General features: G+C 44.3%; 1 protein-coding gene across 3 annotated transcripts in view; it reads right to left on the bottom strand.

The window, feature by feature from the left end:
• Positions 1-26,090, bottom strand: part of HELZ (helicase with zinc finger) — a 2,003,166-nt gene that overhangs the window by 1,884,213 nt on the left and 92,863 nt on the right. The gene's annotated exons all lie outside the window — the stretch shown is intronic.

Below are 26,090 nucleotides of genomic sequence, written 5' to 3'. Positions count from 1 at the left end.
GGGTGAGACATACAGACTGATGAGTGGAAAGATACAATAACCTCAACCATCTATTAATTCATAGAACAAAAAAATCTACTGGTTCTCACGCCAACGGACAAGTAGGTTCCCATATACTCAAGAAAAAGAGACCCATAGACTGCGATTCAGCTTCTATAGACAAACTGATGACCAGTAATAAAATTAGCTCAAATTACAACTTTTTATTATCCGCCCTCATTTCTAGTGCACTTTTTCTTTTAATTGGTAGTGTCAGCATGACTTTGTCGTTTGTAGGTCAGACAGACAAGGTCACCTAAATACATCAACGCAGAGAGGGCAATGGATCAGCTCTCCTCATCTACTGTTTGTTACAAAGCCAGTTAAATTTTGGAACAGCCTGCATAACAGGCATTTGGTGTAGGAAGGGTCAGTCAAGCATATGGAGGTTGTGAGAACTTGTGTCCCATTAACAAAACAGAATTAAAAAAAAAAAAGATCAATACATGTTGTCATATTATGTAGATGACCGAGTAGAATAGTATTTATCTTTACATATATATGTATATGTGTATGTGTATGTGTATATATTACCTACTGGTGGTCGCCAGTAGGTAGTTATAGTTGGAACCTAGTTTCCATAGGAAAAGCATTTTTTGATTTGCTAATAACTTTGTCGTCATTGGACGAATCTTCACGAAATTCTAAAAAAAAAAAAAAACTAAAAAAAGGTATGTTTGGGGGTGATTCGTCAAGTGGGGGCTGAGAAATAAGGGAGGTCCCAAAAAGTGTTTTCTTCATGTTCATTTCAATAGGAAATTTTATTACAGGCTAAAGTCCGAACTGCGGAACGGAATTACACCAAATTTAGCAAATAGGTAGAGCTTGGTTTAGAGAGCTACCTTTTTTTTTTTTTAAATGGTGTAAATCCGTTCAGTAGTTGTTGAGAAATTCAAAAAATAAAATTAAAAAAATCAATTTCCCATAGTAAACTTTAGCCAAGTCTACAGCCCAAACTGCTGAATGGAATTACAACAAATTTGGCAAAAAGGTAGTGCTGGATTCAGAAAGCAACTTTTTTTTTTAATGGGGTAAATCCGTTCAGTAGTTGCTTAGGAATTCAAAAAATAAAAGTTTCGATATCTGGCGCAGCGGTGCATTGTGATTGGCTGCCACAACCACGAGCTTCACTGTGATTGGCTGCCAACACTCCAAACCAGGAAGTGTTGGCAGCCATCTTGTGACTCAGTAGACCCGAGTCACAAGAAAACATTTGAAAAAAAGATTAAAAAAAGAAGAAAAGGGGGCAGGGTAGAAACACCCTGACCCCCTAGGCCTGCTCAGAGGGTCCCACAAGGACCCCCAGGGCTCAAATTGTGTTTGTTTTTTTGTTATTAACCGAATGCAGACTTTTTTTTTTTTTTTTTTTTTTTTTAAATGAAGCGGGGGCTCCCCCACTTCATTTAAATGAGCCCACGGGTGGGCCAGATTCTGGGGGCAAACCTATAATTATATTGCGGGGGCCTGCCACGTCCCCAGGGCTATGTAAATTAGGTGTGGGAGGGCACACGGCCCTTCCGCAGCCCCGGGGACAGCCACCTCCCCGGGGCTTGTTTTGTAATTATCGGGGGGACCCGAGGCCCCACCCCGAAGCCCCGGGGACCACCACCTCCCCGGGGCTTTGAAAATAGAGGGGGGGGGGGTCGCTCCTGCAATGTCCCGGGGAGCCCAGCCCGGGGACATTGTTGTTTGCTATGACAGGGTGGAAGCACGTCTCCTGCTCTGTCATAGCAAACCCTGCTTTGCTTCACTGAAGCGAGAGCAGGAAATTCTGCTCTCGCTTCAATGAGGCAAAGCAGGATTGCTTTTGTGCAAGGGGAGCTCCCCTTGGCCAAAAGCAATGCCGGTTCCCGCATGAGGCGGGGAGCCGGCGGGACCGTGGGGGCATTGGGGCTCCCCCCACGGTCCACAACGAAGTCACTAACCCATGCATTCAGTAAGACACATTTAATCACTCAAACAGTCAGTCACGCACCTACTAAATCCTCCATTCAGACACTTAAACACCCATTCTTCAATACACCTTGGCATATATGTAATACATATTTAAACTTTAAAGAAAAACAGTCCCTGGATGATGTCATTTGAGATGTCATAAGTGATGTCATCAGTGATGTCACTGACCATGTCATGAATGTAATATGTGACGTCATAAGCAGTGCATTGCGGGGGCGCGAGTTATAGTTAGGTGAACAAACTATAACAGGGGAATTTCTATGGTTTTGTACGAGAGAAATGTCCAACTAACTATAACGTCCCTGAAACCTATGGTTTTGTCAGTGATATATATACACACACATACACACAAATATACACACAGACACATACACATAGATATACACATATATATATATATATACATATACGTATATACACACACACACATATACACACTGAAAAAAACAGAGGTTAAAGTAACGTTCTAGTTGGGTGAATTTGTCAGTGACCACCTTAATGTTTTAAACAAAAAAAGAAAAAGAAAAAACACAGAACTTCAGCAGTTATAGTTAGTAGCACTAACTAGAACTTGTGCATCCAACATGCACTATTTATGACCGCCCATATGGCATCACTTATGACATTACTTATGACATCATCCAAAGAGGTGTGCTAGTTTGTTTTATAGTTTACATAGTGGCGTGCAGCTATCATATTAATTTTCTAGCTAATTATGTACAGCTTGGATTCAGCTAATGCATGTAAGTGTTTACAAAGTCCATGTGCTCCTAATGCACCACAGCTGTGCAGAGGTATTGAACAGGTTACACATTTTTGTTTATGCAAGAGTAACTATTTGCAGGTAACAGTTGACTTAATACTTCAGACACTTTTGGTTCTACAGAAAAAGTTTACTACAGGAGAAAGATTCTACGAAGTAGATGCTAACATTTGTAAGCTGCCTTGAGTTATTAGAGAGAATCTGGTCAGTATAATAAATTATACTCAACATAGAAGCCTGTGTGCACCAGGAAGTAAGATATGCATGTGTGCTTATTATGCTAGAATAGATGAGCCATCTGTAATGTTTTCACTACAGTGAGAAGGGGGCAGCTAATAGGTTCTTTAGCACCTTCGGTTGTGGTTACTTTTAGCAAATAGTGTTTTTGACAACTGTTGCATAGTAGTTCCCAATCTGTGAGCCGTGGCTCCCTGGTGCGCCGTCAAAACTAGCCAGGGGAGACGCACACCAAGAAATGTAATGCATTTAATGTTGAAGGGTTTGTTGGCTTCAGTTAAACTAATGTGACTTAAACACATGATGTCGCTGATTTGTAAGTAACATGCCTAAAGCTGGAAACGTACTGCTTAATTGATGCCATGTCGAGGGAGATGACCTCCATATTTCACTGGATCCCTACGTTCCAACACTCCCAAACTAAGCTGAAGATGCCCGATTTATTTTGTTAGACTCGTTGATAGTTTAGTTTTTTTCCAAAAGCATTTTACACCAATGCAAGTTATCAGTAAAGTTGACACCATGTGTTATTGAGCATTGACGTGTACTTGAACCATAGGTACTTCCAGGACACATTTCTTTCAGTATACAAACATTTCTAGACAGGCCTGCTCTCTCCATGAGCACAGGGAAGCAAAACACCATATAGGGCTTAATGTCAACGTTTAGAAACAAGGAAGAGAGAGCGTTAAAAAAAAAAAGGGGGGGGGGGGTGTATTTGGCTTACATTGAATTGGAGGCAATTGTAGGGAGGAGACAGCTAAAATAAAGCTGTATTTGGTTTAAAAACCGTGAGTCACCCTGCTGAGACAAATGTGATAGCACATATGACGTGTAGAAATGGAAGTGCATGCAAATATTCTTCAAGCACAGAAACACTTTGGCAATGGGGCCTACATGCATAGGATCTTATCTAGGACTGTAAGTGGGATAAAAACACAGTTTGAAAGTGTTCTCTAAACAAGGCATGGGCAAAGAAGTGTAACTAGGAATATATTTTATTTGAGGTGCCGCCTTAGTAATACGAAACACCCTGCGTATATAATTATAACACCTTTATCAGCTTCATCCCAATTATTTTCAGGGAGAAAAATTGAAGCATGCCCGAGGACTTGCTTACATCCCCCCCCCCCCCCTTAATGTGGGGAGCCGCAGCCAACAGGCCAAGGGAGCCGCAGGTCGAAAAAGTTTGGGAACCACTGGTGTTCACTGTTCTTAGTAATTTTTTTAATACTCTGGTTCATTTTACATGAGAGGTTCACTGTCTGCAAATATTGGGATACAGAGTAAACTCTCTCCATAGAGAAAAAAAACAGGTAACAGGACCTGCCTTTCAACTCATGTCAACGTCATTTCTCAATGTAGGTTCGTGAGTGTCAAGGGTTTATGCAGATAAAAGCTAGCCACAGTAGGGCATTTGCTTTTGAACTGGCATTCACAATTTTAGCTTTCTGTCAACAATTGTATAGATATTGAACACTACAATGATTGTTAATCGTACATCTGTGGTCGATTGTTAATTTGATCTATGCTACCTGTGAATTATATGCTAAAGGCTCAATGTTGTATATTATGCTTGTTTTCAACATCTAAGTGAGTTGTTTGTGTGGTGGCAATAATAATGTGCGATTTTCTCCTGAGCTATTTTGTACTTACTGTCAGGCCTCTAATGTTATACTAACTTATAGAGCGATATGTGTGAAAGATTGGATGAAGTCATCAGTGATGTCAGAACATGTCATTAGTGATGTCATATGTGAGGCATAAGCAGTGAAAGGCAGGCACAAGTTTAGTTAGTGCTACTAACTATAACTGTTACATTTTTGTGTTTGTTTTAGATTAAAATGTTAACATGGTCACATACAAATTCATCTAACTAGAACGTTACTTTAATCTTTGTTTTTTTCAGTGACTTTCTTTAAGTTTTAAAGTAATAAATTTTTTTAAGTGTATGTATAGTAGTATAACAATTATATATTGTGTGTGTGGACATTATTCTGAAAGGGAATTGCTTTCGTATTGTAACTTAACAGGAAAGAGTGCACACTTTGCAAATTGTTTCTAAAAGAAATTATGTTAAGAGGATAATATAACAATATTTGTGTTGAGATTGTCGATCTCAGTTCTTCTCTCATTTTAAGACATTTTACCAATAAGTTCATGAATATTGTAATAGCCTATGTATGTGTTTTTACATTAAAGTTGTAATTATAATTCAGAAAGAGCATAATCAGTTTTTTAATATAGTATAAAGTTTCATTATATAAATCATTGTTTCAAGTGTGTGATTACTCACTAGAGTTCTATAATTTGCTTTAATCTACTGCCTAGTTCCTTTTCACGTGTTCAGTTAATCCGTAAAAAGAGAGTCACTAAATGGTTGTAATATTAATAATTGTATTAGTAGAACTGATTATGTTTTTTCCATTGAATGTATAAAGCAATATTATTTTTACAATCATGCAAGAGGCTGTACTTCCTGTTTGGCTCTCGCAATCTATCCACGAGAATTTAATTTGCAAATTAAGTTAATAACAGTGGTTTCCTGTAATTTTGAACAAATTAAGAAATTAGATGTTAATTCACTTGGAAAAAGTGATTATGAATTGTACCATGAACTATATAAAGGAATAATATTTTTACACTCTAGCGAGACACCCGCTGGTATCTGGCCAGATGTCCAGGAGAGGAACCACACAATAAGGAAGAATTCTGACTGGGTCATATGTAGGGGTGGGCGTAATTTGCGTAATTGCGTTACGCAAATCTCCGCGAAACGGTAAAAAATCTCCGCGAACACGCAGAAATTACGCCAACACGCGGAATTGCTTGTTCGCAATGCTTTTTTCCTGTTCGCAATTGATGTTTGCGTGCTCGAGGAGAAATATCTCGCGAACATGCATTTTGAGAACGCGAACAAGCAAAAATTTCGCGAAATTGCGGAAAGCAGACTTTTGAGCAATTTCGCGTTCGACGCGGAACGCGAAATTACGCAAATTCCGCGAGCGGAACGGAATTTGCCGCCCAGGCCTAGTCATATGGATGTCTCTGTTTAGAAGAGGAAGATTATCTATTGCAGGGATTCTGCTTGGAAGCAGAACTTTGCCTTCGGAGAACAGGATGTCAGATTGTAGGGACTGAGTGTCTCTACCACATCAGTACCTACAGGCCCAAATCCGACCAGCACCCAGTGCCTCACTTGAACTCCAACCCTTTCCAGAGTAGCAGGTGATTTCAGAAAACCTTGAATAGGAACCTCTAGTCTCCCAGGAAACCATGAAACAGATCAGCTTCTTTTATTTCTCACTGATGCATGTCCATAGTAAACAACTGGAATACATAAAGACAGTTTACAATAAATTTATTGAAACTATCATAGTCGATTTCGAGGCAGGTGTGCTGTGATAGGTAAACAAATACAACTGAGCAACTTAATCAACATTACTAGCAGACTGTATACAATGAACAACTCAGCCATGGCAACTAAAATATCTATCTAGGCCTACCCTCATTATGTGAGCACAGGGATATATTAGTGATCTCTGAGATTAGCACGGGTCCTATAGCTGGTGTGACTAATTAGGTGGCCTGCTTCTTAGGTGTAAACTCAGTTTACGCAAGGTTGCTGCCTCAGTTCCAGGACCAGACTCTCTGCTGGAATTCTCCTCTCTGCCCCTAGAGGGGGCAAATCACGGTTTATACGAGAATAACTACTGTGTAGGAAAACTGCAGCTATGCTACCGTGTTATGTCAAAAAATGTCAGGAGAGGTTGCTGACCAGGAAAAAGAAATCAGTACACCATGTTGTTTAACCATGCACAAAATGTTCAGACTTAACCCCAAGAAGAGTCACTGCATAAACAATATGTGCAGTGTATTTCTAAAATAATAGGTCACAAAAACAAATTTATTATGTGTGGCTGTGCAAAGCAGAGACAGCCTAAAAGAGCAAATTCATGCATCTAAAGGAGAACCAAAGTGGTCCCAAAAGGAAAATCTCTACACATGCTTTTTGCTTTATTCAATACTGGATTTTGGTGAGAGTACACATTTGGCTTGCTCTCCTTTCCTATTTGCCTCTCTTCACAAAAATGTTTGCATCAGATTCAGGTGAACAGCCAGGTACGTCTGCACCAGCTCAGCCATCTCAGCCACTCAAGGAATCCTTGATGTGGTAATTCTTTGAAATGAGGCCAGGTGCGAAGAAAGTTTCTGCGAAGTGAGTTACCTGTAAACTTTGCAGGAAAGAGTTCAGCCAGGGGAGCGGGATTAAACAATAAAGCAGGAGTACCACAGGGATGTGGAGACACCGGAGGTCAATGCATCTGAAAAGGCTTGCATGGGTAGAGTTGGCTCATGCTGCGGAGCTAGACAATGCAACAGGACCTGCAACATCATTTGCTCCAGGAGATACTGTGCATGCGCAGGTCTAAATTCACAAGCAGACTATCAGACTATAAACCTCCTTTTAAAATAAAGTGCTTTTTTTTCTGCTTGTGTCGGCAAATAATTTTTTCATCAAATACCAGCAGGGCTGCCCAGGAGAAGCTAACCTGTCCAAGAGCACATGTAGCAATAGTTTTTTTTGTTTTAAAAAAAAAAAAGTTTTTCTCCTTTTTACTTTTAAGTAGATGCGGTTGGCAATTGTCTAACACTTCAAGTTGTGTGTTTTTTGTTGTATCCTTTAAAATCAACAATTAAATACCAAGAAAATATTTAAAATGTTTCAGAATATTTTTTTTTTTTATAGTTGTTAAACTGTTAAAAGAAACAACTCTTTTCAGAGCTGCCCTATAGTTTCATAATCTATGGTATTTGTACTAGGTTTTCCTTTTTTTCTGTCTACAGAGCTTTCGCAAGAGCCAAGGAGGCAATCCCTTGCGGGCAGTCTGAGGGGGCAGTGCTTCCTGGTTTGATCTTGTGAGCCTCTTGCGAGACCATACTTTATATAAAGGACTTTACATATTACATCAGAATATATTCAGTGTAGATGCATACTTTGTATACACCAAAAAAGTAACAGTGTGTTCAGTTTAATAAAACCAATCCATTATATAATTGTGGGGAAAAATAAATCACTTCGATTTATGAAAAAAAGGCGTTTTATCTGCATAAGACCAACATTAGTACATAGCACACATTGATATCATTTAAGTAAATTCATTATTTGCAGAAAAAGTTCCATCACTGCTTTTGTCGTGTTCTGTCCATGGCGAATTGTAGTTTTCCCTATGTTAGCCTAACTGCACATTTGCTTTGCACACGTTACTATATAACACATTTGCCTTTGCGCCGCATTGTATTTTCACACAGAACCTGCAGTTGTTTTCTCGTACTGTTCTTTCCTGGGATTTAGTCTAAACACAGTCGACGAGGGGGCGTGGCCAAGATGGCAGCAAGGTGAGACTCGTCCTCTCGTCTCTCCCTCGAGCCGTCCGAGCAAATATCACACCCTGGCTGTCTATAGCCTACGCCAGGCCAGAATCATGTCCAGGGCTGCACGCTGGATATCGGCAGCCCCCGTTCTGCTTGTGAAGACTCCCGGGGCTGCGGTGTGGAGCGAGGGACGCCGTGCCCGGGAGACAGCGGGGTCTGTGATCGGAGGTGGCGCCATGGCCTAAAGTTTGGGACCGCACCGGGCCGGCGGAGCTGTGTAAGGGTCTGGCAGCAGGTGACGCCAAATCTGGTGCCCTGACCCACTTCGCCGCTGCAGCATACAATGCAAGGAGACAGGACCGGCGGCGGAGGTGATTTCTGAGCCGTGAGGTCGCTGCGCGGGAGCCCGCCCTTTACCCAGCAACTGCACCTGGTGAACCAGGGCCGATAACCCGAGATTGTTTCAGCCCGCATTCATTACCATGCGGGCCTGCACTGAGGCCTCTGCGACCATTGGAGGTGAGAGGGAGCACTTGGGTTGGCATCGCTCCGGGCTCTACGAGGAGCCCTTCATTTCAACTTGCGGGGCTTGCTGTCTGCCTGCAGTGCTTGGTGGAGGACATTTGGCGGGTGCAAATCCCCCCCCCCCCCCCCCCCCGGGTCCACTGGGGGAGCCACACGCACGGTCCCCGAGCTGACAGCCAGAGTGGAGGGGCGCGATCGCTGGTAGAAGCGGTCGCCGAGGGAGGGGTCCAGCGCACTGCAGAGGCGACCCGGCTAGGCTCGGTGCTGCTTGTGGTGGGCTAGAGGCCCCCCGCTCGACCCCCTTCCAGACACACACAGCAGTATCCCTCCCGCTCTGGGGCGAATGGCGCCTGTGGAGGTGATTCTAACCCTGTGGACATGGATGGTGCGCACTGGCTCCCGGGCCTTGATAACAGTGGAGAGACTTCGCGCTGCGGGGGCCAGTCGGGGCCTGAGGCAGCAGCTTTGGGCAGGAGGTGAGGCCTTGTTATTTACATCCTTTGCAGACTGTTTACCTTGGCGGCTTGCCCAGTTCATCCATATCAGGGTCATCAACACGCCGGGGCTGGGGTGGTCCCCTACTTCTGCTGACATCTGGAGGGCCCTGCTCTGAGAGTGCCTCCATCTCTGCCCCCACTGCGCTGGTCGGTGCGGTGTGGGGACCTTTGGTAGCTACGCCGGATCTGCCTGCCCCTGTGACTTTCCCGTTTGGCGTAACTCCCTCACGTGGACACTTCCTAGCAACCTTGACGCCTCTCCCAAGTGCTCGGGTGGGGTAGTGCAGTGACATTCAGCTCACGCCACATTTCACGTCCCCTCCCAGTTCAGGCAGCACTAGGTCTTCCACGCGGGGGAAGAAAAGTAAGTCCCTCCAGGAGCTCTTCGCGCACCCACAGGGGGGAGCGCCGTCAGACTCTGCCAAACAGAATGACACTGCCTCGACGCATATGGGTGGCCCTAGGGAGGAACCAGTCACACGAGCCTTCCTGGAATCTTTATTCTCGACCCTCCGTGACGACTTACACACTGTGAAGCGGGACCTCACCGCCGAACTCAAAGACGTCCGAAAAGACCTAGATGGCATTGGAGATCGTGTGGTAGCCTTGGAGGACAAAAGTGATACAAGTGACAATGAGGTAGTCTTCTTCCAAGAGGAACTACTCGCCTACCAATTTATGATTGGGGAGACACACGCTGATTATAGGGTCTATCTATGGCCCTAATGAAGGACAGGAGCGGTTTCTCCATGAAGCACTGCTCGAGGCCACTCCTGAGCGCAGGTTACTCCTGGGGAGGTACCTTAATCTAGTCCTTAATAATGAGCTAGACAGGTCGGTGCAACGCTTTGGCCAAGTGGGTGCCCTTTCCCGCGGTGGACTGGCTAGGCTGGGGGACTTGGGCTTGATAGATCTGTGGAAACACTACCACCCACACTCCAAGGAATATTCTTACTATTCTGGCGCCCACAGGACTTACGCTAGGTTGGATTATTTCTTAGTCACCAAGACTCTCAGGGACATCACAACCTCCTCTGACATTCTAGTTGCCGCCTTATCGGACCATGCCCCGGTAGTGATTACACTGACTTTAACCCCCGTCCCGCTGCCCACCCGATGCTTCCACAATACCATTCTGCATCGTGCGGACACCGTCGCCCCGATTCAGCGCATGCTCTAGGACTACCTATCCCATAATGACAACTCCGACACGCCTATATCCACTAGATGGCAAGCCCTGAAGGCAGTGGTTAGGGGAGCAATTATTGCTCTCTCCTCTGCGGAACGCAAATGCAAGCGGGAGGACCTAACCCAGAGAGTGCGCGAGTTAGAACAGATTCACCAACGAACTGGAGCTCCACGCATCTGGCATCAATTGAAGGCAGCTAGGTCGCAGTTAGCTGCAATAGATAACGATAAAGCTGAATATGCGACGCTACATCTGCGCCATTCTTTTTATATCGGTGGGGACAAGTGCGGTCGGCTGCTAGCGCACAAACGGACGGAAACCCGGTTGCGTGAAGGGGTCCAGAAAATCACAGATCATGTAGGCCGTACACGCACAGAGGACTTTGACATAGCCGAGACGTTCTGTGACTTTTATGCATAATTATACGATGCACAGCACCTAGAGTTGAAGGATATAGATGTGTATCTGGATCAGGTTACTCTTCCCAGCCTTTCCCAGGCGCAGGCCGAACACATAGAGAGAGAGATTAGCACGGAAGAAGTGGTCTATGCTATGTCGCGCTTACAATTGGCTAAATCTCCTGGCCCGGACGGCTACACGGCGGCTTTCTATAAGCAATTCTGCCTCACTCTTACTCCTCTTCTTACTCGCCTTTTTAATTCCCTTGCGTCTTCGGGGGCGATCCCTCCTTCCATGCTTGAGGTGGCTATAGTGGTCGTTTATAAGCCCGGCAAGGATAAGACACACTGGGGGGCATACAGGCCCATCTCTCTTTTAAGTATTGACCTAAAGCTTTACACCAGTATCCTGGCAGCTCGCCTGGCCCCTTATATGACTGGTATAATCGACCCCGACCAGGCGGGTTTTATACCTCAAAGGCAGACCAGTGATAACACAAAGCGAGTGCTCCATCTCATTGAAAAAGCTTCTCGCATCCCGGCAGAATATATGCTTCTGACCATCGACGCCGAAAAGGTATTCGATCACGTGCACTGGCTCTACTTGGAGCAAGTGATGATCCGTTTTGGCCTCGGGGAGAAGAGGAGGACCCGTATCCTCAATTGCTATTGTGGCCACTCGGCTGCAGTGCGGGTAAATTTACATACCTCCTTTCATGTTCATAGAGGCACTAGACAGGGGTGCCCTTTGTCGCCCCTGCTCTTTGCCTTATACATGGAGCCCCTGGCGCAAACAGTTCGGGAGCACCCACAGATCAAGGGTATACGCTTTGGCAGTGATATTCATACCATCAGCTTGTATGCAGACGGCGTCCTGGTCACCGCGACAGATCCTGCAACGGCTCTGGGCACCTTTCTGGAGGGGCTGGACTCCTTTGGGAGGGCGTCAGGGTTCAAAGTTAACATCACAAAGTCCACAGCTCTGAATCTCTCCTTATCGCCTCCGATGCTGGCGGAACTGCAGGCGCGCCATTCCATACAGTGTAATACTGACATAGTCCCTTATCTGGGAATCCGGCTAGCTCCCACACTACAAGCGACGAGATTGGTCAACTACAACATCTTGCAGTCCCACATTCGTGTGGCTCTGCGGCGCTGGAAACATTACCCTATCTCTTGGTTGGGACGCTTTGCCGCAGTCAAAATGACGATCCTCCCCAAACTCCTTTATCTTTTTAAAACACTCCCTCTACAGCCTCCCACTGGTTGGCTTGAGCGGGTACAGTCAGAACTCTCTCAATTCATCTGGCAAGGTCGCAAGCCGGGGATGAAGCGGATGGTCAGTTTCCTCCCTCCAAATGAAGGGGGTTTGGGGATTCCTGATCTCACACTTTAGTATAAAGCCACACAGCTATGACATATGGTGGAGTGGAGTCAGGCTGAGTCAGAGAAACACTGGCTTTTCCAAGACCGTGCGATAGCGAGCACCTCTCTGACGAAGATCCCTTTGCTTCGGAAGCCTCAACGTCCCCCCCAACCTTTACGCCTCCCACGTGACCCGCTCTACAATGTTGGTTTGAGATCAGACGAACAGACGACGCGGGCTGACAACTTTCCCTTTCACACTCACTCCTCTTTTTGACAACTCTGACTTTGGACCGGGGGTGGGAGAGACCTCCTTCCCTCTTTGGAGAACCACTGGTTGCCACGCATTAGGTTCTCTGTACGATGCAGATGGGGTCGTGCCCTTCGCACAGCTGCGCACTGATTATGGTCTCCCTGAATCTGAGCACTTGCACCATCTGCAGTTGCAGCACTGGGCCTCGCACCCTGACAATAGATTGCAGGCCCATAGGCATCTCACCCAGTTTGAGAGATGGCTGATCACGCGTTCTTTGGACAAGAAGTTAATTTCAGACCTGCACAGAATGCTTCTGTCCCGCTACACTCAGACCTTGCATGCAGGTCGAACCCAATGGGAAAGAGACTTCAGTCGCTATCTCACTAGTAAGGAATAGAAGGGGATCTGTTACAGGGCGCGACACACTGCGTCTCACTGAAACCTTTACTAAGCTAGCGTATTACTGGTATTACACCCCCGAGTAAATGCACCACTTTGATAGCGCACACAGCCCGGATTGCTAGAGAGGGTGTGGGAAGGTGGGTACACCTGTCCATCATTTAAGAGATTGTGAACATCTGACCCCCTATTGGACTCAAGTTCTCGATGAAATCGACAAGTATTTAGACACGGAGCTCCCTCAGCTCCCGGAGTATGTGCTTTTGGGAGTTCCTAACCCGCTCACCTATCCTCTGAAATCCAGGAGGGGAAACTGATTGCGCTTGTGCTGGGCACTGCCACACAAAACATTCTCACACATTAGAAATCTACATGTATTCCAACACACACCGGGTGGCTTCACTGACTGTGGCATATATTAGGCATGGAAAAGATTTCGCTCACAATGGCTGGCAAAGGCTCGGGATTTAGCGAATTATGGCAGCCTTTCCTGGCCCTATTGGCACAGGACTTTAGGGAATTGACATGCCCGAATTACCTGCGCCTTCTGCGTCTGGCAACACAGAACTTTCCCATTTCAGGAGTTAGCCCCTCGGGCTAGTAAGCCACTCATATATAGACAGGCCGTGACTGAGGGGTGGTGGGGGAGGAAGGAGAGTGCTATCCTATTCCTTTCTTTCCATTTCTTTGCTAGGACGGGGGCTGTATTTCTGTCCTTATTCCTATAAACTGTTTTCCTTTGTAATCTCCTATGTCATTCAATTGCACTGGGGCCCTGCGTGGCCCAATTGGCTGCACTGCCCTCTTTGCTGGTATACAATGATTATATATTCTGTAACAACAAGGCAGCCCAAGAGAAGTTGACCAGGGACCTTGGGAGACAATTGTTTTCAAACAGTGGTCCCCAGAAAGTGAAATGGAAACCAAAGGAATGAATATAGACTCAATCGCAGCTATATTTAGTGGACTTGTCCAGCCGGACAGAGGTCCGATATTTACTTGTAGGTTTAGGATATAATCATACAAAACAATACATAAAATGGGACACAATCCTGCGTCATACTTAGCCAGTAGAGTACATAAACAAGGGAGAAAACGAACAGGGGGCTCACGCAAAGCTCTTCTGGTTTGTTACACAAGGAGTATATACAGTGTTACAAGAACAAATCCCTACAAAACACCTTTACAGCGGAATGAACAAAAGGTTTTTTGCGTAGAAGGTGTATTAGGGTGTCAACGGCGTTTCGATCCGTTTAGAGGATGAGCGGATCATCATCAGGACTTTGATAACATGCCTCTTAAATAGAGGCTCATTAGCCGCAATTCCAGAATGAAGGAACTTAGGCGGGGAGACGAGGGCTGCTATAATGGCGGCTCCAAATATGATGAATTCCAGCACGGATACGGGGGGGGGTCGCCTACGCGTACTCCAACGGCTTAGTCGCCAGTATGTTGCAGGAAAGTTGCTGAATCCTTCAGTTTGGCGACTGAGCCATTCGAGTACGCGAAGGCGACTCCCCCCGTATCCGTGCTGGAGTTCATCAAATCTGGAGCCGCCATTATAGCAGCCCTCGTCTCCCTGCATAAGTTCCCTCATTCTGGAATTGCGGCTAATGAGGCTCTATTTAACAGGCAGGTTATCAAAATCCTGATGATGATCCGCTCATCCTTTAAATGGATCGAAACGCCGTCGACACCCTAATAAACCTTATACGCAAAAAACCTTTAGTTCATTCCGCTGTAAAGGTGTTTCGTAGCGATTTGTTCTTGTAACACTGTATATACTCCATGTGTAACAAACCAGAAAAGCTTTGCCTGAGCTCCCTGTTGTTCGTTTTCTCTCTCGTTTATGTATTCTACTGGCTAAAGTAGAACACAGGATTGTGTATGGTTTTGTATGATTATATCCTAAACCAAAAAGTAAATATCAGACCTCTGTCCAGCTGGACAAGTCCACTAAATATAGCTACGATTGAGTCTATATTCATTACTTTGGTTTCCATTTCACTTTCTGGGGACCACGGTTGTTGAAAACAACGGTATACAATGATTGGCATTTATTTCAATAAAAAGATTTAAACCATAAACACAGCCGACAAGGTCAAACATCAATGTCCCTTGTTATTTTGTTCTAGTCAGGCACTAGCACCTAGACACAACACAAAACTGCAGCTAATGTTTAGGAGAATGTATGCCTAGCCATATAGGTATGCAAAATAAATTAACAGAGATATTTTCTGAGAGAAGATCACTGCTGTATCTGAGATGTAAACGCCTGTGCATGCTAAGGTACGGGGTCCACTACTAATCCCGAAGATCTATGCTCTATAATCATTTTACTTCTATAGAAGGGGGTAGGATAATCTGTCTTATAATAGGACAGGGCTTTTCCATAATATATGTAATGGGTATGTAGCCTATGTCATAATATGACATAGGCTACATCCTCTTCCCAAGAGAATGTAGCCAAATGGCTAGGGCGGTCGATTTCAAATCTGGGAAACTGGGTTCGAGTCTAAGCAATGTCCTGTGATTCTGGGCAAATCACTTAATCTCCCTGTGCCTAACAAAACCGAATGAGTCCTTGTGTATGAAACTGGTGTTCATGTAAGGAGTTTTGATACCCGATACATTTGGGTCAAGTTCACGCTATATAAAACTCTGGAAAAAAACTAATAACATGCGGAGTACTGTCTATGCTAATGGTATTTAGGTGATTGCGGCACGTATACTGAAGAGCATGATAGTTTAAATAAACATTTCAAACTTCCTTTGTGACTCTGTCATATTTTATTGTGGACTAGTACAAGTGTGTGAGCGAAGGGAATGTCCTGTTACCGCTATCCCTGAAAGGGTGGAAGGGTCAGAAGTTTTGTGTTCTGGGGTGTCAATTCACTTGTCTCTCTGGATAGGAGTAAGAGGGCAAGTGAGACACTATAGCTAGGCGGGCTCAGGCTCATTGTACGGAGGTGATATGGTGACTTAGTTCCTACCTACTGATGTTCTATGGTCACAAGCATAGTTCTGTTCCTGAGCAGAATCCCTGCAACACTTATTTTACAATCCCACAAAAGACTTGCAAGATAGTAAACAAGTTTTTTAGATAAAGAACTTACGCTTTCCTTCATTCCAGAACTTATGCCTTATAGTCCCCATTAGTAGGGTGTGCGGAGTAGTCTCTCAAATGAAACCATTTCACAGTATAACAGTGCACAGTAGGGTGTAAGGAGACAATGTGATCTCATTGACACCTCTCCTCAGCCTAATAACTGTGTATAGTAGAATATGGTGAGAGACTGGTCTCTCCAGTGAGGCTTTGCACCTATGTAACCAATTTGTAGAGAAGGGTGTAAAAAAACACTACCTCTCCGCTCACATCTTTCCCCAGGCTCAGCAGCATGCATGGTAGGGTGAGGAAAGAACACAACTCACATGTAAGACTTCAGCATTCCATAGTAATATGTAATATAATATATATATATATATATATATATATATATATATATATATATATATATATATATATATATATATATATACTATGTTATGTTATATTATATTATATTATATTATGTTAATGCCATTTATATCACCCCAAGGGATATCTCGCGCTACCAGGTACCAAGCAGCTGAACACAACTAGCTCAGAACAAAATTGTCTTCAGTAATTTCCTAAAGCAAAAATTATCTGTACAGATCCTAATATAGTGTGGCAGATTATTCCAAAATAAAAGAGCCAGATAGGAAAAAGACCTACCGCCCAAACGGGCCCTCTTGTTACGTGGAATGCTTAACACTGATTTATCACTTGATCTCAACAGTCTAGGCGGATGGTACTGTCTAAGCTTAGTAGCTAAGTAAGCAGAGCCACAACCAGTTAGGGCTTTATGTGTAAGACAACACAGTTTGAAGATAATTCTCTTCTGAACTGGAAGCCAATGCAGGGTTTGAAGAAGAAGGGGAGAGACGGTCCCGGATGGAAGATTACAAACAAGGTGAGCCGCGGTATTCTGCACCACCTGTAGTTTTAATAGTTTTAATAGCAATGTCTCATTTGCAGAAGCCAGCAACACGTTGCAATAATCCAAGAGACTAATCACGAGGGCATGGACCACCATTTTCCTTCCAGAGCGTGGGAGGAAGTTGAGGGCTCTTCTCAACAGGCGCATAATAAGGAAACAGGAACCAAAAGGTAGACATTTCTTAGAAAGAGGTGGGTCCATGCGTACTCTCAGGTTCTTAACCACCAACTTAGGTGAGGGTGCAGTTCCAAGTTCAGCTGGCCACCAATCAGCAGTCCATATTTGTTGCGCCTTGCCAAATGGCATAATCCCTGTTTTTTCCACATTAAGCTGGAGACAGTTTTCTGTCATCAATGAGGCAATTGCCATCAGTCCATCCAGGAAACATGGTTTTGTTTTGATCAGGTCTTTTTCAAAGGAGATTACTAACTGTGTTTCATCTGCATATGCAATAATCTCAAAACCAAAGGCTCTTGCAATCTTGGCCACATATATATTAAAGAGCAGCGGGCTAAGATATGAGCCTTGGGGAACACCTTTATCTAATACTACGGTACAGAATTTAAAAGAACCAAGAATGATGGTTTGGGTTCTGTTGGACTGAAAATCACCAAGCCAGTTTAGGGTTGTCCCATGAATGCCAATTTCCTGTGACAGATGTAATAATTTGGAATGGCACACTGTGTCAAATGCCACTGACAGGTCAAGCAATATCAGCACAGCTGGAATATTGGCATCTAACGAGCCTCTAATATGGTTGGTCACCGCTACCAAGGAAGTCTCTGTGCTATGGGACGGTCTGAAAACCGATTGTGAGAAGTCAGATGTTAGTGGAATCAAGAAACTCAAAGTTTTTCATTAATGAGTCCTTCCAAGTGTTTCCCAATAAAGGAAGCAGAAATTGGACGATAATTAGAGAGGTTCGAAGATGATACATTTTTTAAAAAAAAACATTTAAGATTGGCCTGACATGGGCCTTCTTCCAATTGGCCGGGATTTTTCCAGAATTGACCGAAAGATTGAATATTGAATGTATGGCAGGAGCCAATTGATGGGTGAGGGCAGCCGTGATATTGGGGGGACAAATATCCAGAAGATAACCTGATTTGGCAGAAACTAGACCAGTCTGGATTTCTTCCAAGGAGAATTCCTTGAACGTTCTCAAGCTAGGTGCGCCATAGGCGGGGGGAGATAAGGAAGACCCAGTCACTACCAGGTGGCAGGGGAAATTCTGAAAGATTATTTACTTTTTCCTCAAAGTTGTTAGCCAAAGAGTCACAGAGTGACTGAGATGTCGGAATAGCTGGAGAGCACGCTTTGGGGATTACAAAATCATTTATGACTTTAAACAATTTTTGGGAAGAGTTTTTTGATAATGAAATTTGCTCTGAGATGTATACTTTTCGTGTGGTCTTTATATTACGATGGTAGCAGGTAAGTGCTGTTCTATACAGCTCCCTATCGCAGTTTTTGTTTTTAAATACCTCCACTCTTTCCAACTTTTTACATAATGATTTCTCCGTTGTAAGAGCCGAGGTATACCATGAGGCAAAGGCGCCATGAGTGGAGTTGTGGTTTCCTTGGAAAGGGATGAGTTTATCAAAGGCCCTGTGTAACGCATTATAAGAGCTAGATCAACATCTGGAACGCCTGCCTGAACAGAGTGATTAAATACTTTGGCAAAGGACTCTGGCCTGATTTTACGCCAGGTTCTACATGGGATTTTATCTACTCTGGCTGCTGTATGCGTTTCTGTAATAATAGGAATCTTGAAATTGATCAAAGAGTGATCCGTCCAAAGTAAGGTTGTGGCTGTTCACATACCAGATTAATAGAGTTCGTAAAGACAATCTAAATGTATGTCCTGCGGCATGAGTGGGCCCAATCACTCTTTGATGGGTCAAAGAGTGGCCAAATCTGCAATGAGCTGGCTCACCTGCTCGCTATCAAGATCTTCCGCATGATAATTAAAATCACCTATTAAAAGAAATTGATTTGCCGCTACGACATGTGGAGCAATATATTCAATGAGGTGCTAAGTAAAAAATCTTTTTGGGCCCCGGCAGTCAGTATACTAAGGTACCTCTCCAGTGCTCGTTAGGGAGAGTTCCCATTTAAATAAACAAACTTCTGCCCAAGCAACTGGGTTGGCATAAATAACAGACAATTTAATCAGGTTTTTTTAAGATAATCGCAATACATCCCCTGTCCTGTGTGTCCAATCTAACCTAAACATAGAATAATTTGAGGGGAGAGCCACTGTGATGGCGGAGGAAGAGGCAGTGGTCAGCCAAGTTTCCGTGAGGAAGCCTAATTCCGGGAGCTTTGAAGTGAGCAAGTCCTAAAGTTAAGTTGCATGTTTAGGCAAAGACATTAACAAGGATACCTTTTAAACCTTGGGGACCCAGAAGTTTGGTAGAGGTAAAAGAGGGATAAGTTGGAGGTTGCCAAGAGTTTCTGTAGTCCAAATAGGAAAAGAGGATTACTCATATCTTTTAACACCTCCCCCAAACATTGAAAACAGGACAGTGTCCAAGCTACCATACTTTCTAAGGCAATTGGAAAATACTTGTCACAGATAGTATCATAAGAGGCACAGGCTCTGTCCCGCTACCCTAGACCCGCTACGGACCCGCTAGGAGGAATGGTTGGTTCCCCTGGACGAGGCTGACTGGCATGACGCCCTCATGGCTCCTAAAACTCTTACGTCCTCCTCTAAACTCCGTCTTATTCAACTTTACTATCGTCACATGGCCTACCTCAACCCTGAGCGCCTGCATAAGGCAGGACTGAGCCCCTCTCTGGACTGCACGCGCTGTGGCCAGGCTCCGGCCGACTTCTACCACATGGTCTGGTTATGTCCAGGCCTTGCCCCGTTTTGGTCGCGAGTGGAGTTGGAGCTTATGCAGATCCTGGGTTGGCAGGTTCCCCACGATCCACTGCGTCTCCTCCTGGGGGTGTTTGATGGTCTGGATGGATCTAGAGCCGACAAGCACTTTCTGGGCACTGCAATTGCTGTGGCCAAGCGAGATATATCAGCAGCCTGGGCTCAAGCCAAGCCCCCTAACCTGCAAAAGTGGCGCCGAGGGGTGGATTGGTGTGCGGCCCAGGAGGAACTTCTCTTTGAGGCTCGGGGATGTCCTGGGAAGTTTCACAAGATATGGGGCAAGTGCCTGAACTTGCTGTTTTGAATTGTTTGCTCTGGCTTTCATGTACCAATGTACTGCCTTTCAGTCTGGATGTCTTGCTTGTATACCCCTATCAGGGCATGGACTCTTATTGTCTGTTGGAAGATGATCGTAGATTTACAAGGATATCTGTGTGCTGTCATGTTGTTGCTTGTTTCATAAATGCCAATAAAACTATCAAAAAAAAAAAAAAAAAAAGAGGCACAGGCTCTAAGGAGGGAAGAAGTACTATGCAATGCCGCCGAGAAGTATGTAGTTCTCAATTAAGTTTTATTTTACAGAATATTATATAGCGCGAACTAGACCCGAATCGGATATTAGAGCGCTTTACATAGCACCAGTTGCATTACAAGAGAACGCATTATTTTTTTATTAGGCACGGGGAGATTAAGTGATTTGCCCGTAATCAAAGGATGTTCAGCGGCATTGCCGAGACTCTAACCCAGCTCTCCAGATTCGAGGTCGACCGCCCTAGCGTTTAGACCAACTCCTCTCCCCAACTGGATGCGGTTGGTTGACTGATGAAAGGGCAGGGGTTCTGGCTACTTGGACCACTGGGCGCAGACCGGCTTGCCTTTGCTGCGCCCACTGCATGTTGCCATCGATCTAAATAGCCTAGTGGAAATGAGCTGCTGGACAGCTAACTGGCCGTCCACAGGAAGTGGAAAAAATTAAGGGCTTTCTCCTCACAAACGGCAGAAGCTGCGGAGGACCGGAAAGCCATGGGATGTAGATGTGCAACACACTGACGAAGGGAAGACCCGAAACGCGTTTGTGAAGCGCTAAATAAAAACTGGTTACCAACCTAACCCGCGAGTGCAGCTATCTTCTTCCCGGACGGGAGAGAGGAAAACCTTGGAGCGAGATATTTTACACGGGGCACCACCGTGCGAGCAGCACCCGCCAGCGAGTGATCCGTTTCAAAAAGGTGCATTGGAGCAGGCAGATATATATATATATTACCTACTGGCGGTCGCCAGTAGGTAGTTATAGTTAGGACCACGTTTCCATAGGAAAACCTCAACATTCTATTTTGAATAACTTTGGCGCCGGTCGACGAATCCTCGCGAATTTCTCAAAATAGGTGGGGCGCTACGCTCCGCTCCTACCCTGAAAGTCTCGGGGGGATTCGTCAAGCGGGGGCTGAGATAAAAGGGGGGTCCCAAAACGCGTTTTTCCCATGCATTTTTCCATAGGACCTTTAGAACGAGCTACAGCCCGAACGGCTGAACAGAATTACTAGAAATTTGGCAGAGAGGTAGTCCCTAGGTCAAGGAAGTGCCTTTTGTAGGTTTGGTGTAAATCTGTTCAGTAGATTCTGAGAAAATAGCCTTTAAATCAATATATATATCTGAGCCCGCTTACGGTACGCTTACCGTACGCTTACGGTAAGCGTACGGTGGCGTGCGCGAGCGCGATTCTGATTGGCTCTTAGATCTTAGTAAACATTCGAATCGGCAGAAACCAGGAAGCGGCGTCCGCCATTTTGTCTACCGCACTGAGTGTTATGTATCAAACATGATGGCCAAAAACATGTTACGGGGATGTTTTGACAACTCCCTCTCACATAGTCATGTTGAGGGAGTCCCCAAACATCCCCCAAGAGCAAAAACGGCATTATTTTTTTTTCGGCAATTTCGCGGGGTACGCTTACCGTACGCTTACCGTAAGCGTACGGTAAAAAAATAAAAATAAAAAAAACACTATCCACACTTTCTCCACCCCTTGTGCAAATGGTTGCCGAAGGCCACCATTTGTGCATGGCTTATCAGAGCACAGAAATTTCCCAAAAAATTTCAACAGATTACCTATCACAAGGAAGCGCATAATATGTCCTCCATGTGCGCACGGTGCGCGAAGCGCATCGTGCGTACATGGCCCATCTAGCGTAACGTGGGCACGGCACTAACTGCGTAAAGTGGGTGCGCTGTGCGCGAAGCGCACCGCGTGCTCACTGTGCGCGCACGGTGCGCGAAGCGCACCGTGCACGCACGGAACGAACTGCGTTAAGTGGGCGCGCACACCACGAATGGCGTAAAGTCACTTAGCATTTAAAAAACCGTACAAATTCACTGAAAAAACCATAGGTTTCACACACGTTATAGTTAGGAATTAGCATTTAAAAAACCTTGCAAATTCACTGAAAAAACCATAGGTTTCACACATGTTATAGTTAGCGGAAATTTTACTGATAAAAAACCAATGAAATTGCCCCGTTATAGTTAGTGCTGGCAACTATAACTCACGCGACCGCAATCTTCTGCTGATGACATATGTGTCTTTATGAAAAAAAAATATTTGTAATATATGTATAGCTAAAAATGTATGGAAGAAGACATGGGCAAATAAGTGTCTAAATACAGTATTAGCATCAGCAGAGGATTGCGGTCGCGTGAGTTATAGTTGCCAGCACTAACTATAACGGGGCAATTTCATTGGTTTTTTATCAGTAAAATTTCCGCTAACTATAACATGTGTGAAACCTATGGTTTTTTCAGTGAATATATATATATATATATATATATATATATATATATATATATATATATATATATATATATATATATATATATATATATATATATATATATATATATTTTTTTATTTTTTTTTTAATTTATTTATTTATTTATTTATTTATATTATCTACTGGCGGTCGCCAGTGATTCGTCAAGCGGGGGCCGAGAAAAAGGGGGGTCCCAAAACGCGTTTTCCCCATGCATTGTTCCATAGGACCTTTAGTCGCAGCTACAGCCCGAACGGCTGAACAGAATTACTTGAAATTTGGCAGAGAGGTAGCCATAAGGTCAAGGAAGTGCCTTTCGCAGGTCTGGTGTAAATCTGTTCAGTATTTCCTGAGAAAATAGCATTTAAAAGTATATCAATATCTATACGCGCGCAGGGCTGTGCAAGCCCTGTGCGCGCACCCTGCCGTGCGCGAGCGTAATTCTGATTGGTTGTTAGATGTCAGTAAACATTCGAATCGGTCGAAATCAGGAAGTGTCGGCCGCCATTTTGTCTGTCGCACTGAAAAGGAAAGGTGGAGAACGTGAATAGGGGGCAGAGTAGGACCACGAAGGGCAAAAAAAACTATTTTAATTTTTTTTAAAAACATCGCGAGGTGCGCGCACTCTGCGCGCACCCGAAAAAAAACATTTTAAAAAATAGAAATAAAAATAAAAAATACTTTGCCACTCCCCTCTCTTTGTCAGGGAGTCCCTGAAGGTTTACTAAAGTAGAAAAAAATGATTTTTTTTAAAAAACGTCATAGGGTGCGCGCAGGTGCGCGCACCCCAAAAAAAAATTGACAAATAGATTCAAAAAAACAAGTTTTTGTGTTTAGATTTTAGGTGGCTCTAAAAAGAGCCCTTGAGTTAATGTAGGGACAGGGGAAGAGAAAAACGAAAAAAACAAAAACAAAACTATGGCCTAGTGCAAGGGTGCTCCTCAAATTTTCTCTGAATGAGATCAACACTGCTCTCACCCATAGTAATAAGAGTAGCACAATCCATGCAACGTGTACTCATCCTCCCAAAACAAGGACGAATATCCAGAGGTGTGTAAGAAGGTGAAGGCACCATCGCAGAAGAAGTGCTCGGCTGAGCTGGCGAAGATGTGCTCGGCTGAGCTGCTGCAGATGTCGTCGGCTGAGCAGGTGGAGGGTTTGCTCCAGAAGCTTGACGAAAAGTCACAGGATGCATTTTCTCAACGTGCCTCATCATTGTATGAATACTAAAAGAGTACTTCTTATTAGCATTCCCACGTGACAAGATGCGGTGACAAAGTATGCAGGTGACCTTTGGTGCATTCACCTTCTTTTGTCCCTCAGGAAAAGTGAAAAACTGCCATATAAAGGAGTCTTTCTGCTTCCTCTGCCTCTGTCTCTCAAGAGTGTCCTGCTCACTCTCAGAAGGTGGCTAGTGCTCTGCCATTGTCTCACAAAAACAGAGTAGCTCCTTCTCCAAGGGAATCAGAACTAATAATGAGGGGAGTGGGTGTAGTTTTGGAAGAATCTGGAACTGAAAGTACTTTGAACCAATGAAAAGTGATGTTTCTTGATCACATGACTTGCCATGAGGGGATTGGGTGTGGTATTGAAACAATCTGAAACTGAAAGTAATGAAAACCAATGAAAAGTGTTGTTTTATTAATCACATAACCCGAGGTGCGCGCACGGTGCAATTACGCATGCGCAAACACGTACGCGCGCATGCGCATAAGTATTATGCACATACGTAATGCGCATACGCAGCACGCGCACATGCGCGAACGTCAGCGCGCGTACTCTACGCGTATACGCAAGTGTAGCGCGCGGAGCACATACGACGCACGCATGCGTACGTACGCATGCGTACTGGGTGCGCGCTGCGAGCGCGTACTAAAACGTACGTATGCGTACGTATATAACGTACGCATGCGTACACAAAAAACGTACGCATGCGTACTAGGTGCGTGCTGCGAGCACGCACTAAAACGTCGTTTTGTTAATAAATATTTGGACCCGCTTACGTGGTTGCCGTGCCTATTTTCCTGAGAGCATACTTTATTGAACTGATATTGGGATATATATATATATATATATATCTGCTCATAAGTTTGTAGGGAAACCTTGCCTTCTCCACAAACACCTAGGTCCAGGATATGCATGTGCAGAACGGTATGGGCAAGCAAGGTCCTCTGTACTGGCACCTCTCTCTATAGCAACAGCGATATGCATTGCTCTCTAGGAACGGAGTGAGCTGTCCACTAACCCATCTGGGTGACAGGTGTCTGTAGTAGGGTTTTAGAAAAATGAATCTCTCTGCTCATATCTCTTCCCATGCTGACCGATATGCATAGTAGACTCTGGGGAGAAAGTGCCCTGTTTGCTGTGCATAGGGACAAACTTCTCCGCTGAAACATCTCTCCAGAGTCACAATAATATATAGCAAGATGTGCAAAAGAATCGACCCCCCCCTCTGCTATCACATCTCCAACAGATGATAGCAGGGCGTGGTGGAATGCAAGGATGCATTGGCCTCCGAGCCCAAATGTTTCTCCTGCATGAGCGGTCTGTATAGTAGTGAGCACAAGGACTGATCACTCTAGTGAGGCATCACTGTTGCATGAGAAATCACCATAGTTGGGTACTCAAATATTTGGCTCCTCCATTAACAATTATTTGTGCATAGTACTGTATAGATATTTGTACATGCAGGAGTACTTCTGCACTCCCCGAAGATGGAACTGCCAGTTTTAGTCAACATTACAATACTGTAATAATATTCAAATCTATAACAACTATCAAGCAAACAAATCAGTATTAATTGTAAATGTTTTTATTGCAAAAAACTATTTAACCTTATAAAACATGACAACTACATTAACAAACTATAACAATTATAAATCAAACAAAACAACCAACTTTAATAATTTATAATGTTATCATACTATGATGAGCAGCCTGGTGTAGTTGCACCAACTCAGCCTGGAAAAGTCTTTGGTATGGCAGTTTTTTCTCTTGAGGGCAGCTAGCAAAAAACTCTCAGCAAAGATTCTCATATGCATATAGTTCTTTAAAAGGAGTTCACAAAGGCTAGCTAGGGCAGAGTTACCTCGCACTGCTGAACTCCAAAGCCCTTCATGTGCCTTCACATCGTCTCAACCTGGATACTCTGTGCGTCCTCAGGTGCTTGCTGCTGAACAAGATAATACTACTCCTGGTCTTTACAAGGCTCTTTTTGCTGCTTATGTAAGCAGACCATTATTTCCTCAGAGACAAGTAGACCAACACAGCATAAGCTTGTGCAAGATCTCAAATGTCCCCCTATGCAATACAAACATTATCCCTTCTCCAATTAACAGTTTTTTTCCCTGCCTTTCCACAGAGTAATTCTTTCC

Source organism: Triturus cristatus, chromosome 7, assembly GCF_964204655.1.
Source record: "Triturus cristatus chromosome 7, aTriCri1.1, whole genome shotgun sequence".
Classification (NCBI taxonomy): domain Eukaryota; kingdom Metazoa; phylum Chordata; class Amphibia; order Caudata; family Salamandridae; genus Triturus; species Triturus cristatus.
The sequence above is the reverse complement of the archived record's forward strand: the minus strand, read 5'-3'. Positions and strand labels throughout refer to the sequence as shown.